General features: G+C 30.6%; 1 protein-coding gene across 12 annotated transcripts in view; it reads left to right on the plus strand.

The window, feature by feature from the left end:
* LOC107456640 (rho-related BTB domain-containing protein 1) overlaps positions 1-14871 on the plus strand; it is a 104145-nt gene that overhangs the window by 70361 nt on the left and 18913 nt on the right. The gene's annotated exons all lie outside the window — the stretch shown is intronic.

A 14871-nucleotide genomic window follows, 5' to 3' on the forward strand; every position in this document is an offset into this window, starting at 1 on the left:
AGTAGGTCAAGATTTAAGTTTGGTTTTAAGTTATAAATTAAATATTTTCAATGAATGCAAAGTTACAGTATTGAAAATTCCCAGTCGTATTGAAAATTCCCCAAATTCACTATTAAAAGTTGCTCCTTATTTTACCTAATAAACAGATCCCCAGATTTAAAATTTGGTTTAACTAACTCAGATGCTCGTTTGCCATATTGAATTAAAAATTTTAATTTTTAAATCTCTTATATGACGTGCAGATTTTAAATATGTAATTGTTCCCAACAATGCAAAATAAAGCACTAATTTGTTACGAACTACATTAGAACTATCTAAAACCACGAAAAATAAATTTAAATAACCAAATTCTAAAGTAAAATCTGAAAGGCGTGAATTATTGGGAATTTGTTGAACAATCATTAAAATTGTCTTTTAGAAACTAAATTAGACTATATGGGAAAAATAGTTAAAAATTAGTTACCCTAAACTATTACATGCTAACATTTATAAGACATAAAATATTTGTAATTAGGAAAACTTTAATTATGAAAATAAAATATTCAAAAATCATTCTTTCAAAAAAACTAATGTACATTTGAAACACTAAATTTATATCTACAAGAAAGAAAGTTTGTTACGTACGAACTTTTTATACACACGAAAATTAAAAATTCATAAATTTGACGTATATTTACATTGTAAAATTTCGAATTTAGTGTTTATTGCTGCACAAATTGTGTTTGCAATAAATATTTCAAAGTAAAAATTTATGGAGAAAAGCTTATTTTCTGGAATTGAACGAAAGATGAAATTCCCGGGCTATTTCATCCCATGTTTTATTCCATTTATAAAAAATTACTCCGATAAAAAATTTTCATACCTGAAGCCATGTTACACTAGATTTTATCAAATTTCATATTAAAAGTATTGCGTTATTTTAAACTACATTAGAATAAGTATTTCTTTTGCATTGCTTGATTTGCATCTAAAAAAGTACGTAATGTTACACATTTGCTACTTACATAGACTGTATACATCCTTGTATACTTTATACGAAAAACTAATTAAAACATTTCATAGCATATTATTTGCAAGGTTATAAATTTGTCTCGTTTCATATTCTGGGGTCTACAAAAATACAAATTTCTAGGAATCAGTATAAATTTTTAAGAACCCAGCATGCTCTAGAACATAAAATAGCCTTTAAGACTTTTGCTTTTGTTTCACTTTTAGGGCCTGCTATTGGTTTTTAGACGCAGCAGCGACCAGATGCCCGATATTTGAGATAGTTGTAGACCCCTCATGTTACTGACAACACTCCTAAATACTTTTCGGTGTTAAGATTATTAGTATTAATGCTAGTGTTTAGTAAAAGTCAATGTTATTAGCATCAAAGTATTTAGCAGTGTATCATCAGTGTTGCTGATACCAGTTTAAAATACCTGTATCAAAACCATCTACTTACTGTAATAATTGGTTTTCCAAATTACTTATTCATTTTATTACTCGCCGTTTTGGTAGTTTCTTATCTTTAATAAAATTAAATACTGAGATATTTTATTGATGTTTCACAAGCAATGCGAAAGAAATGAAATATTCCAACGTAAATAAAAATAACTCAGATTTCATGAATACCATATTGGAGGAAATACTGAGTCTTAAACCGTTTTTCCTAATTTTAAGAATTATTAACTAGTTTCTCAAATTACAATTCCCGATAAAATAATATTTATTTTGCTTTTTAAAATTAAATGCTCTAAAATTGTTTTTAATTTGCAATAATAGACATGAAAAATACAATTACACTACTTTTAAAAGTGATAAATCGAAAAAAAGAGAAAAAGAAAATCTGTAAAAATTAAGTTGTGCGTATTTAGGAGAGAAAATATTAAATATTTCACTTAACATTTTTTCCCGCATACTCATCTTAAAAATGAGCCTGAATTTTTCCTTCATAAAATTAAAAATGAAGCGCTTATTTGACTTTTTCTAAAATTGATTTTATTAAATTAGAATTATTGAATTTCGGATCAAAAAATACTAACAATGACACTTTTAAAACAATTTTGTAAATATATTTCATAATATTTTGTTTTGAAAGTATACTCAACCGAAAAGAAATTAATTTCTTCTCAGAACTCTGAAAATTTTTTGTCCCGAAATTAAGAAAAAAGTTACGCGGTGTTCAGTGTCATATGCAATGTTTAATTATGGGCTGAATCTAATGAAAGTTATATTTATGTTTTATTTATATTTGCGTGCATGCATCCTTAGAAACCAAGCAATAAATAAAATACACCTTAAATGAAACATTAAGAGCGAAAATTATTAAAATGCACCATTTAAAATATAAATTTCAAAGATAAAAATTTATTGAAATGGAATTTGGATGAACAGCTTTAAAAGTTTCATTGTAAAGAGTAACATGACGCCCAGTTCGAATAATGTCATTTATTCTGTTTTAAATTAAACTATTCAAGTTAATGTATACTAATTTAGCCTGCATTCAGGAATATTTAATGAATTAGATTGTTTGCTTCAAAAAAGTGAAAAATATGCAATCCAGTTTACCACTTAAGAGAACCGTATATCACTAAATTATAAAGTGTATTTTTACACTGTGTAGAAGGAAAGGAACAGATTCTAGAGCTTTCATACACTTCAATTAACACAAACAGTATTTTTATCACTTTTTTTTAAAAAATAAATACTACAATGTCTATATACGTTATATTTTTTTCCAATATAATTCATACGCAGGAGATTTTCACAGATTCTTTGAAAAAGTAATTTAGCAAATTTTTTGTATAATAATGCTTAAACAGATAAAATACTTTAACAATTAGCGTGTGAAAGCAGTCGCAAAGTGATCTGTGGATATGAATATAACATGTTCATTAATAAAAGTTTTTTTTCTTCTAAAAGACTTGAAAATTTGCACCGACTCTTATAGTATTAAAAACTAATCAAGTATTTCTTAAAAACTTCCTGAAATATTTGGTTATTCCTGAAATATTTGGTTACTTGAAATATTTGGTCCATATTATTGATTATCTTGGTAGTTCTGTATATTTTTTATCGGTAAGCATTCCGCACATCTGCGCATGCGTCAGGACTACTTCGATTTCATAAATGCATGGGTGTAGTGAAAAAAAAGTGTCCGTCTTTGACGTGTGCCGCGCTTATTTCAGGATGTATACAACCAAATTACTCATTCTCTATGACAATCGTCCTGGTGTAGTATATTCCTTTCGAAAACTAACAGTACCACTATTTTAAGAATTTGCTTTTACTTCATTCTAGAAACATAGCAATACATACAAATAAATCAATCAGTAGGGGTCAAATGAAAAACATTTGGTTTTAATTTCTTTAATTAAAATACTATACTTTTTATTACTCACAGATTATTCTTTCCCCGTCACATTTCTAGAGCGTTATTCAAACGCGTATATTTGCCAGTATCCTATCAGGAACCTGATTGGTTTAGTAAAAAATAGGATACAATTAAAATTGTGTAAATATTTAAAGTCATATAGAGCCACTAAAAATTTTATTTCTAAAACTGAGCTTTCTTATCAACGGGAAATTAAAAATCTGAAAACCTTCATTTAATTTTTTATTATATTGAACTAACTCTGATTGTTTCAGCATTTTCAGAATTCCGCGAGCAGATGTGTTATTACCGAATTGTCACCTTTTGCTACATAGGGTAAAAATGTGTTTCTTAAGCTTAAATTGGTGACTTCCCTTAAGTATTTTGGATATAGGCTTAAGATTGTAGAGTATATATAAAATTGGGATAAAAATGCACTGTAGAAATTGAACGGATTTCAGTATTTCGTAACAAATTAGAGAACTCATTTCTGCTGAAGTTGTCCTCGTTAAGGAAGTGTGCTATTTTTAAAGAAACATAACATTACAAAAAATGTATATTAAAAATTGTAATTTAACACAAATTGATTTTGACTGAAAAGAGACTTATAAGCATAAAAATTAAATGGGACAAAGGTTAGGAATTACAACTTCATTGTGTTAAATAATTTAAGATTTCCTTCAAATTTAAAATATGAGATACAAAGAGGAAATTTTAAACAAAAAATATCTGTTTATACTGCCATTGTGCTGAATATTCAAGTATCATTTAATTAATCCATACATCTGCAGACAAAAAGTACTTTATTTGTGATAACTGAAGTTCGTAAGGAGAGTTCATTTTGAAACTTGTCACTAATTTGCAATGTTAGACAAAACTCCAATCTTAACGAATTTATATCTTTATAAAATTTAAAGCATATTTTAAAAATGGGAGAAATGTTTAAATTAATGTAATCTAAATTCTTTCACCACGAACTCAAACTACTTTATGATATAATTATCTTTTTAATCGAATTAAAATCGAACTATTGATTTTAGGTTAGAAAATAACTTAAATTAGCTTAAAAAATCTATTGTACACTAAGGTTTAAGTTGGTCAGCGTTTACATTCGATTAAATTATAAATAATATTTTCAATGAAAGCGAAGTTTCAGATCTCATATTGAAAATTCCTGAAATACAATATTAAAAATTGCTCCTTTACTTCATAAACAGATCCCTGAATTTAATATTTGGTTCAACTTGTTTAGATACATTTACTGCATTTAAAATTTTAAATCTCTTGTACTGTGTTGATAAATTAAAACTAGCAAAGAATTTAATAACGTAATTTTGCTCCGTTGAGAACTCGCTTGTTATAAGCTAGCTTAAAACTAGAAAACAGTGAGAAATAAATTGAAATAACTGAATTCTTAAGGAAAATCAGTAAGAAGTGAATTCTTTAATTTGTTAAAAATCATTAAAATTAAGTTCTGAACAAGACTATGTGGGAAGAAATAAATTTAGTTACTATTAACAGTAACATACTAAAATTAATAAATTTAATTATATAATCAAAGTAAGAATTAAATTTACTGAGAAAAGTTTATTTTCTGGAATTTAACTCAAGATGAAATTCCCGGGCTATTTCATCCCATGTTTTATTCCATTTATAAAAAATTACTCCGATAAAAAATTTTCATAATCTGGAAACTCCCATCACTATTTTCATACCTGAAGCCATATTACACTAGATTTTATCAAATTTCATATTAGAAGTATTGCGTTATTTTAAACTACATTAGAATAAGTATTTCTTTTGCATTGCTTGATTTGCATCTAAAAAAGTACGTAATGTTACACATTTGCTACTTACATAGACTGTATACATCCTTGTATACTTTATACAAAAAAAACTAATTAAAACATTTCATAGCATATTATTTGCAAGGTAATAAATTTGTCTCGTTTCATATTCTGGGGTCTACAAAAATACAAATTTCTAGGAATCGGTGTAAATTTTTAAGAGCCCAGCATGCTCTAGAACATAAAATAGGCTTAAAGACTTTTGCTTTTGTTTCACTTTTTGGGCCTGCTATAGCAGTAGCGACCAGATGCCCGATATTTGAGATAGTTGTAGACCCCTCATGTTACTGACAACACTCCTAAATACTTTTCGGTGTTAAGATTATTAGTATTAATGCTAGTGTTTAGTAAAAGTCAATGTTATTAGCATCAAAGTATTTAGCAGTGTATCATCAGTGTTGCTGATATCAGTTTAAAATACCTGTATCAAAACCATCTACTTACTGTAATAATTGGTTTTCCAAAATACTTATTCGTTTTATTACTCGCCGTTTTGGTAGTTTCTTATCTTTAATAAAATTAAATACTGAGATATTTATTGATGTTTCCCAAGCAATGCAAAAGAAATCAAATATTCCAACGTAAATAAAAATAATTTAGATTTCATGAATACCATATTGGAAGAAATACTGAGTCTTAAACAGTTTCTTCCTAATTTTAAGAATTATTAACTAGTTTCTCAAATTACAATTCCCGATAAAATAATATTTATTTCGCTTTTTAAAATTAAATCCTCTTAAATTGTTTTTAATTTACAATAATAGACATGAAATACAATTACACTACTTTTAAGTGATAAGTCAAAAAAAAGAAGAAAAAAAAAAGAAGAAAATTTGTAAAAACTAAGTTGTGCGTATTTAGGAGAGAAAATATTAAATATTTCACTTAAAAACATTTTTTCCCACATACTCTTAAAAATGAGTCAGAATTTTTCCTTCGCAAAATTAAAAATTAAAACGCTTAGACTTTTCTTTAAAAGTGATTACATTAAATTAGAATTATTGAATTCTGTATCACGGAAAAGGAATTAATTTCCTCTCAGACCTCTGAAATTTTTTTGTTGCCGAAATAAAGAAAACAGATGACGCGGTGTTTAGTATCACATGCAATGTTTAATTATGGCCTGAATCTAAGTTATATATGTTTTATTTATATTTGTGCGCAATCATCCTTATAAACCAAGCAATAAGTAAAATTACACTTTAAACGAAACATGAAAACAGAAAATTATTAAAATGCATCATTAATAAATAAATTTTAAAGATAAGAATTCATTGAGAAGGAATTTGGATATAGAGCTTTGAAAATTTCATTGTTAAGAGTAACATGACGCCCAATTTGAATTATGCACTTTATTCTGTTTTAAATTACAATACTATTCAAGTGAGTGTAAAGTATTTTTATTTAACTGGATTCACGAATATTTACTTTTTTAGCAACGAAGAATATTTAATGAATATGATCATAGAGTGTCTGCTTCGAAAAAGAGTGACAAATATACAACCCAGTTTACCGCTTAGTTGAACTGTATGCCCCGAGACTATGAAGTTAAAGGTATTTTTACACTGTGTAGAAGGAATAGAATCTAGAGCTCTCTTACCCTTCAGTTAACACAAACGGTATTTTGTCTTTTTTTTAAAAAAAAAATACTACAATGTCTATATACGTTTTATTTTCGTTCATTATAATTCATACGCAGGAGATTTTTACAGATTCTTCGCAAAATAATTTTTAGCAAATTTTTTTTGTATAATAATGCTTAAACAGATAAAATACTTTAATAATTAGCGTGTGAAAGCAGTCGCAATATAACATGCTTATTAGTGAAACGTTTTTTTCTTCTAAAAGACTTGAAAATTTGCACCGACTCTTATAGTATTAAAAACTAATCAAGTATTTCTTAAAAACTTCCTGAAATTTTTGGTTTAATAGAAATTTCAATAGGAAACCAAAATCATTTGCTAACACACAATTATATTTTTTGAGGCAAGACAATATTGATATATACTTAAGCTAACAAGTTTTTAAATAATAATGCTTGAAAAAATTTTGCGTATAGACTAATAAAAGTATGTCAATAATCGGTTGTTTTTTATTAAAATTTATTAGACTTCATTGTAAATTATTTCTGGCATATAACAAAGTATTAAAATCTATTATGATATTCAAACTTATACAAAGCAAGGTGACTATTCCGTAACAAACCATATGACATCCGACACTATCAATGTAAAATTAAAGATTTGGTATATTTACCATCGCCCGGTGGCTGAGCGGTAGCGCTTCGCGCTGTCGTGCCACAGGTCCTTGGTTCGATCCTTGGGCTGGGCAAGGCCGACTCAGCCTTTCATCCCTTCAGTGGGTCGATAAAATGAGTACCAAGCATGCTTGGGAACTAACCGCGTTCGGCTGACCACCTGACCGGAACATATGCTCCTGCACCCCAGAGCCCAAGGTCAAGAAAACTGAGATGGGCACAGTCGGCCTTGGCCCTCTTAATGGGCTGTCGCGCCACTGAGTTAGTTATATTTACCATATTATTGATTATCCCTAGAACGTAGAATTTACATATAATTTACTGCATTGCTTTGAAAAGTAACTGTCAGTTCTCATATATCTATCGCAGTTTTGAAACATCCAGTAAATTTGTCATTTATCCGTTCAATTTGAAGACATTGTAATTTTTTTTAAAAATAAAATTGTGAGGGATTTAGAATTTTAAAATATATGAAGATTTGTTGAATACATTAAAAGTTCGCAAGTATTACATTCTATCAATGCTGCTTCGAATTTATCACTAGCGATAAACAAAATACGAGTAAAGTGTAATACCAGAATTAAAATCTCAACCTCTAAATTTCTAATCGTATAAAAATTTCAATAGAAACCAAGGGATCAAAATATAAGTTTTCTAATTGCTCATAAGTACGCTGATAATTTTCTCTCGCAATAATCTGCTCTCAAATTAAGTTTTAAAATAAATTTAATTATAATACTTTGAAAAACTAAGTTGCAACAAAACTGCATTTAAATAAACTTTAAAAAGAGCGGCTAACTTCAAAGCTAGAAAATTTAATAATTTTGACCTAAATTTTAACACAAAACAGCAAGTAAAATTTTGAATATAGCATGATAAAAAGTTACGTTGTTGCATAAATCATACATATCTAACAAAGATTATCTAACATCTTTAACAAAACATTTAACTTTGAGAGAATATTGAATAATCTATTGATGGATAAAAATGGGAGTGTCTTGGAACAAAGATACTGGAAGGATAAAATTCTCTTACTGATAGGAACTGCTCTTAATCCAGTCTTTAATGCGAGACTCCAGCACAGTCTTTAATGCGAGACTCCAGCACAGTCTTTAATGCGAGACTCCAGCACAGTCTTTAATGCGAGACTCCAGCACAGTCTTTAATGCGAGACTCCAGCACAGTCTTTAATGCGAGACTCCAGCACAGTCTTTAATGCGAGACTCCAGCACAGTCTTTAATGCGAGACTCCAGCACAGTCTTTAATGCGAGACTCCAGCACAGTCTTTAATGCGAGACTCCAGCACAGTCTTTAATGCGAGACTCCAGCACAGTCTTTAATGCGAGACTCCAGCACAGTCTTTAATGCGAGACTCCAGCACAGTCTTTAATGCGAGACTCCAGCACAGTCTTTAATGCGAGACTCCAGCACAGTCTTTAATGCGAGACTCCAGCACAGTCTTTAATGCGAGACTCCAGCACAGTCTTTAATGCGAGACTCCAGCACAGTCTTTAATGCGAGACTCCAGCACAGTCTTTAATGCGAGACTCCAGCACAGTCTTTAATGCGAGACTCCAGCACAGTCTTTAATGCGAGACTCCAGCACAGTCTTTAATGCGAGACTCCAGCACAGTCTTTAATGCGAGACTCCAGCACAGTCTTTAATGCGAGACTCCAGCACAGTCTTTAATGCGAGACTCCAGCACAGTCTTTAATGCGAGACTCCAGCACAGTCTTTAATGCGAGACTCCAGCACAGTCTTTAATGCGAGACTCCAGCACAGTCTTTAATGCGAGACTCCAGCACAGTCTTTAATGCGAGACTCCAGCACAGTCTTTAATGCGAGACTCCAGCACAGTCTTTAATGCGAGACTCCAGCACAGTCTTTAATGCGAGACTCCAGCACAGTCTTTAATGCGAGACTCCAGCACAGTCTTTAATGCGAGACTCCAGCACAGTCTTTAATGCGAGACTCCAGCACAGTCTTTAATGCGAGACTCCAGCACAGTCTTTAATGCGAGACTCCAGCACAGTCTTTAATGCGAGACTCCAGCACAGTCTTTAATGCGAGACTCCAGCACAGTCTTTAATGCGAGACTCCAGCACAGTCTTTAATGCGAGACTCCAGCACAGTCTTTAATGCGAGACTCCAGCACAGTCTTTAATGCGAGACTCCAGCACAGTCTTTAATGCGAGACTCCAGCACAGTCTTTAATGCGAGACTCCAGCACAGTCTTTAATGCGAGACTCCAGCACAGTCTTTAATGCGAGACTCCAGCACAGTCTTTAATGCGAGACTCCAGCACAGTCTTTAATGCGAGACTCCAGCACAGTCTTTAATGCGAGACTCCAGCACAGTCTTTAATGCGAGACTCCCAGTCAATACAGTCTTTAATGCGAGACTCCCAGTCAATACAGTCTTAGTTCGTGGCTCAAATTACTGTAGATGCAATTGCCAATTAACCTATAATGACACAGAAATATTTAGAATTTTAAATTTCATATACATTTAAAAATATTCAGACTTAAAATTTAACTAAAATTTCGCATTTAAAATATACAATGTCATATACGACAAGTTATTTATACAAATTAATTTGCGCTTAACTTGAGAAATTAATACAAGATAAACGAAAACTTTACACAAGTGTTGTTTAACAATTTGTCGATTCAACTACTTGTTTGATCTGTTGAAATTTTTACCGATTTTTAACTTTTTTCATTCTTTTCATTTTTTACGCACAATCGCATTAATCAATGTGTGTTCGACAGTGAATACGCATTTATTTTTACGAGTGTAAGTTCACTGGAAAATATAATTTATTTCAAATATTTTGTTTATGAGAGTTACTTATGTTATTGAATTAAAAATGAAGTTGGTTTGAAATGTTTAGGTCATTTATTTTAGAACATTTAAAAAGCAATGCTTACCAAAATTCATTAAATATCGTTTGGCATTCCGTGAGAAAAACAGATTATGAATTTAATTAAATTCAGTGTGTGATCAAATGGTTGAAAATATTATAATTTCTAAGTAACGGCTTTTATTAACGCAGACATAATCAATCACTAGTTTTATTAAAACTGTAACTCATGGAATAAAAATTTACAGTAAATTTTAGATAAATTTAGATCGCTTAATATTTCCTATCTAATTTTTAAAAATTAAAATATCACAATTTCTTTAAAAATTCAAAAATAGTAATTTTTTAATAAAAGAAAATTCTAAAACAATCCAAATTTTATTCTACACTGCTAAAAATTCTATAAAGCTGCGAAGATAAAACTTACCAAATATAGCTGAAGCTGCCGTAACTAAAATTCCTAAAATTTAGTAGGATAATTCGTAAGAGCGTATTGAGATGACAATACTCAGTTAGTTAAACTTTTGAACTAGAGCACGCTACGAGATGGCTGGAGAGCTTAAATAGATTTTCATCCCATGGTCACAGTTATATTACTTGTGTTGGTCATTATTAGCAAAAGGTAATTCAGAAACTATGCAGTCGTGCAGAATTCGAATCGTAACATAAAAATTTTTACAACAAACGTTGCTTGAGAATTTGGATATTTACATTGAAGTTGCCATCAAAGTATTGTTCTTTTGCCAATTGCTCCGAAGTATAAAGAGAGCAAGTTCAATTTTCTTTTTTATTCTGATCTACTTATTTAAATTGTTCAACCTGTATTCCAATTTATAGAAGTAGCAAGAAGATGTACTCTCGTTACTACTTTAATCCTACCATGAAAAGTAATTTTACAAGAATTAATAAACTGCCTAAAGTCATTCTTAATAACTTAGATTTATATAATGAAAAGTCGTATCGCATTAAAGTTTAACCGCAGAAAATTCTGGGACTGGAATAGTCTGAAAGCTGAAGCACCAAACTACAATAAAGATGATCACACGTTTATAATCCAAATTCACCCAATAAGTACAACGAATATTTATAAGTAGTACATGACTGTTTAATTATAAGACATAGAAACACAACATGACACTGCGGTGTAATTTTTTATATTTCAAAATAAAGTTTTTATGCAGATCACTCGGTTACTTGCATATTTGTAAGTGCTGGAATTCGGTTGAAACTTCGGGGCTCGATCCTGCGACCTTCTCCACCGTGATGCAACAGTAACTAAGGCTCAAGATCAATTCGACAACTGTGAGCTTAATACTAAAAAAGTGTAGTTTACGAATGCGTCTGATTTGTCTTCGTATCATAAAAAAGGAAAATGCCCAGATGCTAAGACATCATTAGTATTGCTGTATTAAGAAGTTAATGAAATGTTTCAAGTCTTACTTATATTAAAATATTCGCTAACATTTTTTATATATTCAAAGCAGAAATTTTTTTTTAGAATAACTATTTTATTAGCCATAGAATTTAGTGACTTTGCTGTTGGGTGACAAACTGAAATCGTTGGTAGATTTGCGCCCCTGACTTTCTAAATCATGTCAGCACTCAAAAACGGTAGGTAGGTATTTTATTTACGTCGACACTAGAGCTGCACGATGGGCTATTGGCGACGTTCTGGGAAACATCCCTGAGAATAAACCGAAGACATGCCTCGCAATTTTTATGCTCTGCAGAGGGGATGGCTTCCCTGCATTGGTCGACGACCTGCTCGTGAATTCGAGCACTTCACGATAGAACAATTTAACTAACAAGGACCAGTACTGCACACCCCCGGCTTATCAATGTGGTCACCCACCCTCTAAATGACCGCAGTCAGTGATGCTTGACTTAGGTGTTCTACTGGTAGACATGTCTTTGCGATCAGTAAACTGCGGGATCGCTAAAAAACGAAAATAGTGTACTACTTACAAGGACTAAATTAACTATAAAGGTTCTGCTTAAAACAGGTCAGAAGGATTATCAGCATAATCCAAAAATCGATTTTCGTCGGTATAAATAATAATGGACAGCTGACAAATGTTAAGTTGCCTAACCAATATTACTAACCTTATAACCTTATTGCTGAAAAACTTTGAGGAAAAAAAGTCCTCAAATTCTAAAAATTATTAATTACCTTTTCTCCCGATCAGCGTCTCTTTATATTTAAAAGTTTCATAGTATCAAATCGCAATCTATCATCAAGTGTTTGTTGAAAACAGAAAAACAAATCGAGATAGCAAAAATACGGAATTCTTCCTAAAATCTAAATTAATGATCATAATTTTGTTGCTGCTGTTGTAGTTCATTTACGACGCACTAGAGCTGCGCAGTTGGCTATTGGCGACGGTCTGAGAAACATCCCCGAGGATGATCCGAAGACATGCCTTCACTATTTTGATCCTTTACAGAGGGGATAATACCCCCGCTTCGGTAGCCCGCCGACCTACACGTGAAGTCCAGCACTTTACTGTAAAACAATTTAACGAGGACCAATACCGCACACCCTTTTGTCCTTACACAGACTGATCCAAGTGGTCACCCACCCGCACACTGACCGCAGCCGGGGATGCTTGACTTCCGTGATCTGCAGGGAACCGGGTCTTAACGATCAGTCCACCACTGTGGGACAGTTATTCTGAGAATATATATATATATATATATATATATATATATATATATATATATATATATATATATATATATATATATATATATATATATATATATATATATATATATATATATATAAATATATATATATATATATATATATTTGCTTTCAAGAAATAAGGAATCACATCGAATATTTTAATTTGTAAGATTTCATTAACTTCTTAGTGTAGCAATAAATCGAAATTATTAAGAATGACTTTAAGAAGTTTATTGTTTCTTGTAAAATTAGTTTTGATGGTAGGATTAAAGCAACGAGCGTACACCCTCTTGCTACTTCTATAAAATGGAATACAGGTTGGCGCCTCCCTTGCCGAGCGTTATCTCCAATGAAACGTTGTGCAAAGCATAGAGGTGTCGAGTTCGAATTCCACCGTAACCCTGGATGTATTCTTTGTTATGCCCTTCTCTAAATTGTTCTATCTCTTCTTCTACTTTACAAAGGTTTATTAGCCTAAATTGAGCAAATAAGCCTGCAAATGTATGTAATTCTAATAAAACAATAAAGGAATACAGGTTGAACAATTTAAAGAAGTAGATCAGAAAGAAAAAAAAAAGCAAATTGAACTTGCTTACTTTATACTTCGTAACATTTGGCAAAAGAACAATACTCTAATGGCAACTTAAATGCAAATGTCCAGATTCTCAAGCAGCGTTTGTTGTACAAGGGGCCTTCCTGGTCGAGCGGTATCGCCGGTCCAAACGCTCTGTTAAGCGTGGAGGTAGCGGGTTCGAATCCCGCCGTAACCCTGGATGTATTCTTTGTGATGTCTTTCTCTGAATTGTTCTATCTGTATTTTCTACTTAACAATGACTTATTACCCTATATATTGAGCACACAAGTCAGCAAATGTATGTAATTTCAGTAAAATAAATAAATAAATTGTTGTACAAGTTTTTATGTAACGATTCGAAATCACTGCGTCGCTTCTAAATTATCTTTTGCTAATAATGACCAACACAAGTAATAACCCTTCAAAGAATTAATTTAAAAATTTTGATTTCCATCAGATTCTCGGCAAGAAGCTTTAAATTTGACGGTGATATAAATTTATTATTTTTTTCTTCAATTTACTTATTTAAGAAAAAGATTTTATATTCGTATTGATGTTTTTAATTACATTTAAGGAACATCAAAAATTTTTAAGTGCTTAGGGCCTCTTAGGTTCTTAATCCGGCCCTGTGCGTGGCAACTGTGAATTGCAGTTTGCATTTTAATAACATGAAATATTTCAAAGATTAATGTCTGATATATTTTTATTTTTAGTGCAAGAAACCCACTTCTTTTATTTCCTCAAAAAATAATGAATGTTTGAAAAAACGTTTTCTTAGCGTTTTTAAAGTTATTTTGCATTTATGCTTTTTTTTTTTTTAATTTTAATAAAAATTGGTTCTACGTGTAATTTTTTAGGAAAATAATAAAGGAGCATATTTTTACTAAAACTTGTTGAATTGAGTTTCTTCTAGTAATTTTGCCTTAATAACTGTTTTTAAATTTTATAACATCGGTTATGACTTCGAATGATAATAATGAAAGTTTATTGGGAAAAAAAAGAAGAATATTCACCGAAAACGGTATTTTGATTTTAAATTTTTTTTAAAAGTCATAGAAATTTAGATTAAATAAAATATAATTGAAGTTATTGAAATATTTTAAATTAGGATATAACTTGATTTTATTCTCAAGAAAGCAAAGAATAAACAATGGGCTCTTAAGGTGCTTAAAAAAATTAGTTTTATTAAAGTAGAAAAACTGGTTTTAAAACCAAGCACTTCACATAATTTCCAAAAAAAAAACATTTTTTTAATAAAAATATATTTTTATTTAATATAGCTTT

The sequence above is a fragment of the Parasteatoda tepidariorum genome, chromosome 12 (genome assembly GCF_982258835.1).
Source record: "Parasteatoda tepidariorum strain Cologne lab strain chromosome 12, Ptep-v5.0, whole genome shotgun sequence".
NCBI lineage: Eukaryota > Metazoa > Arthropoda > Arachnida > Araneae > Theridiidae > Parasteatoda > Parasteatoda tepidariorum.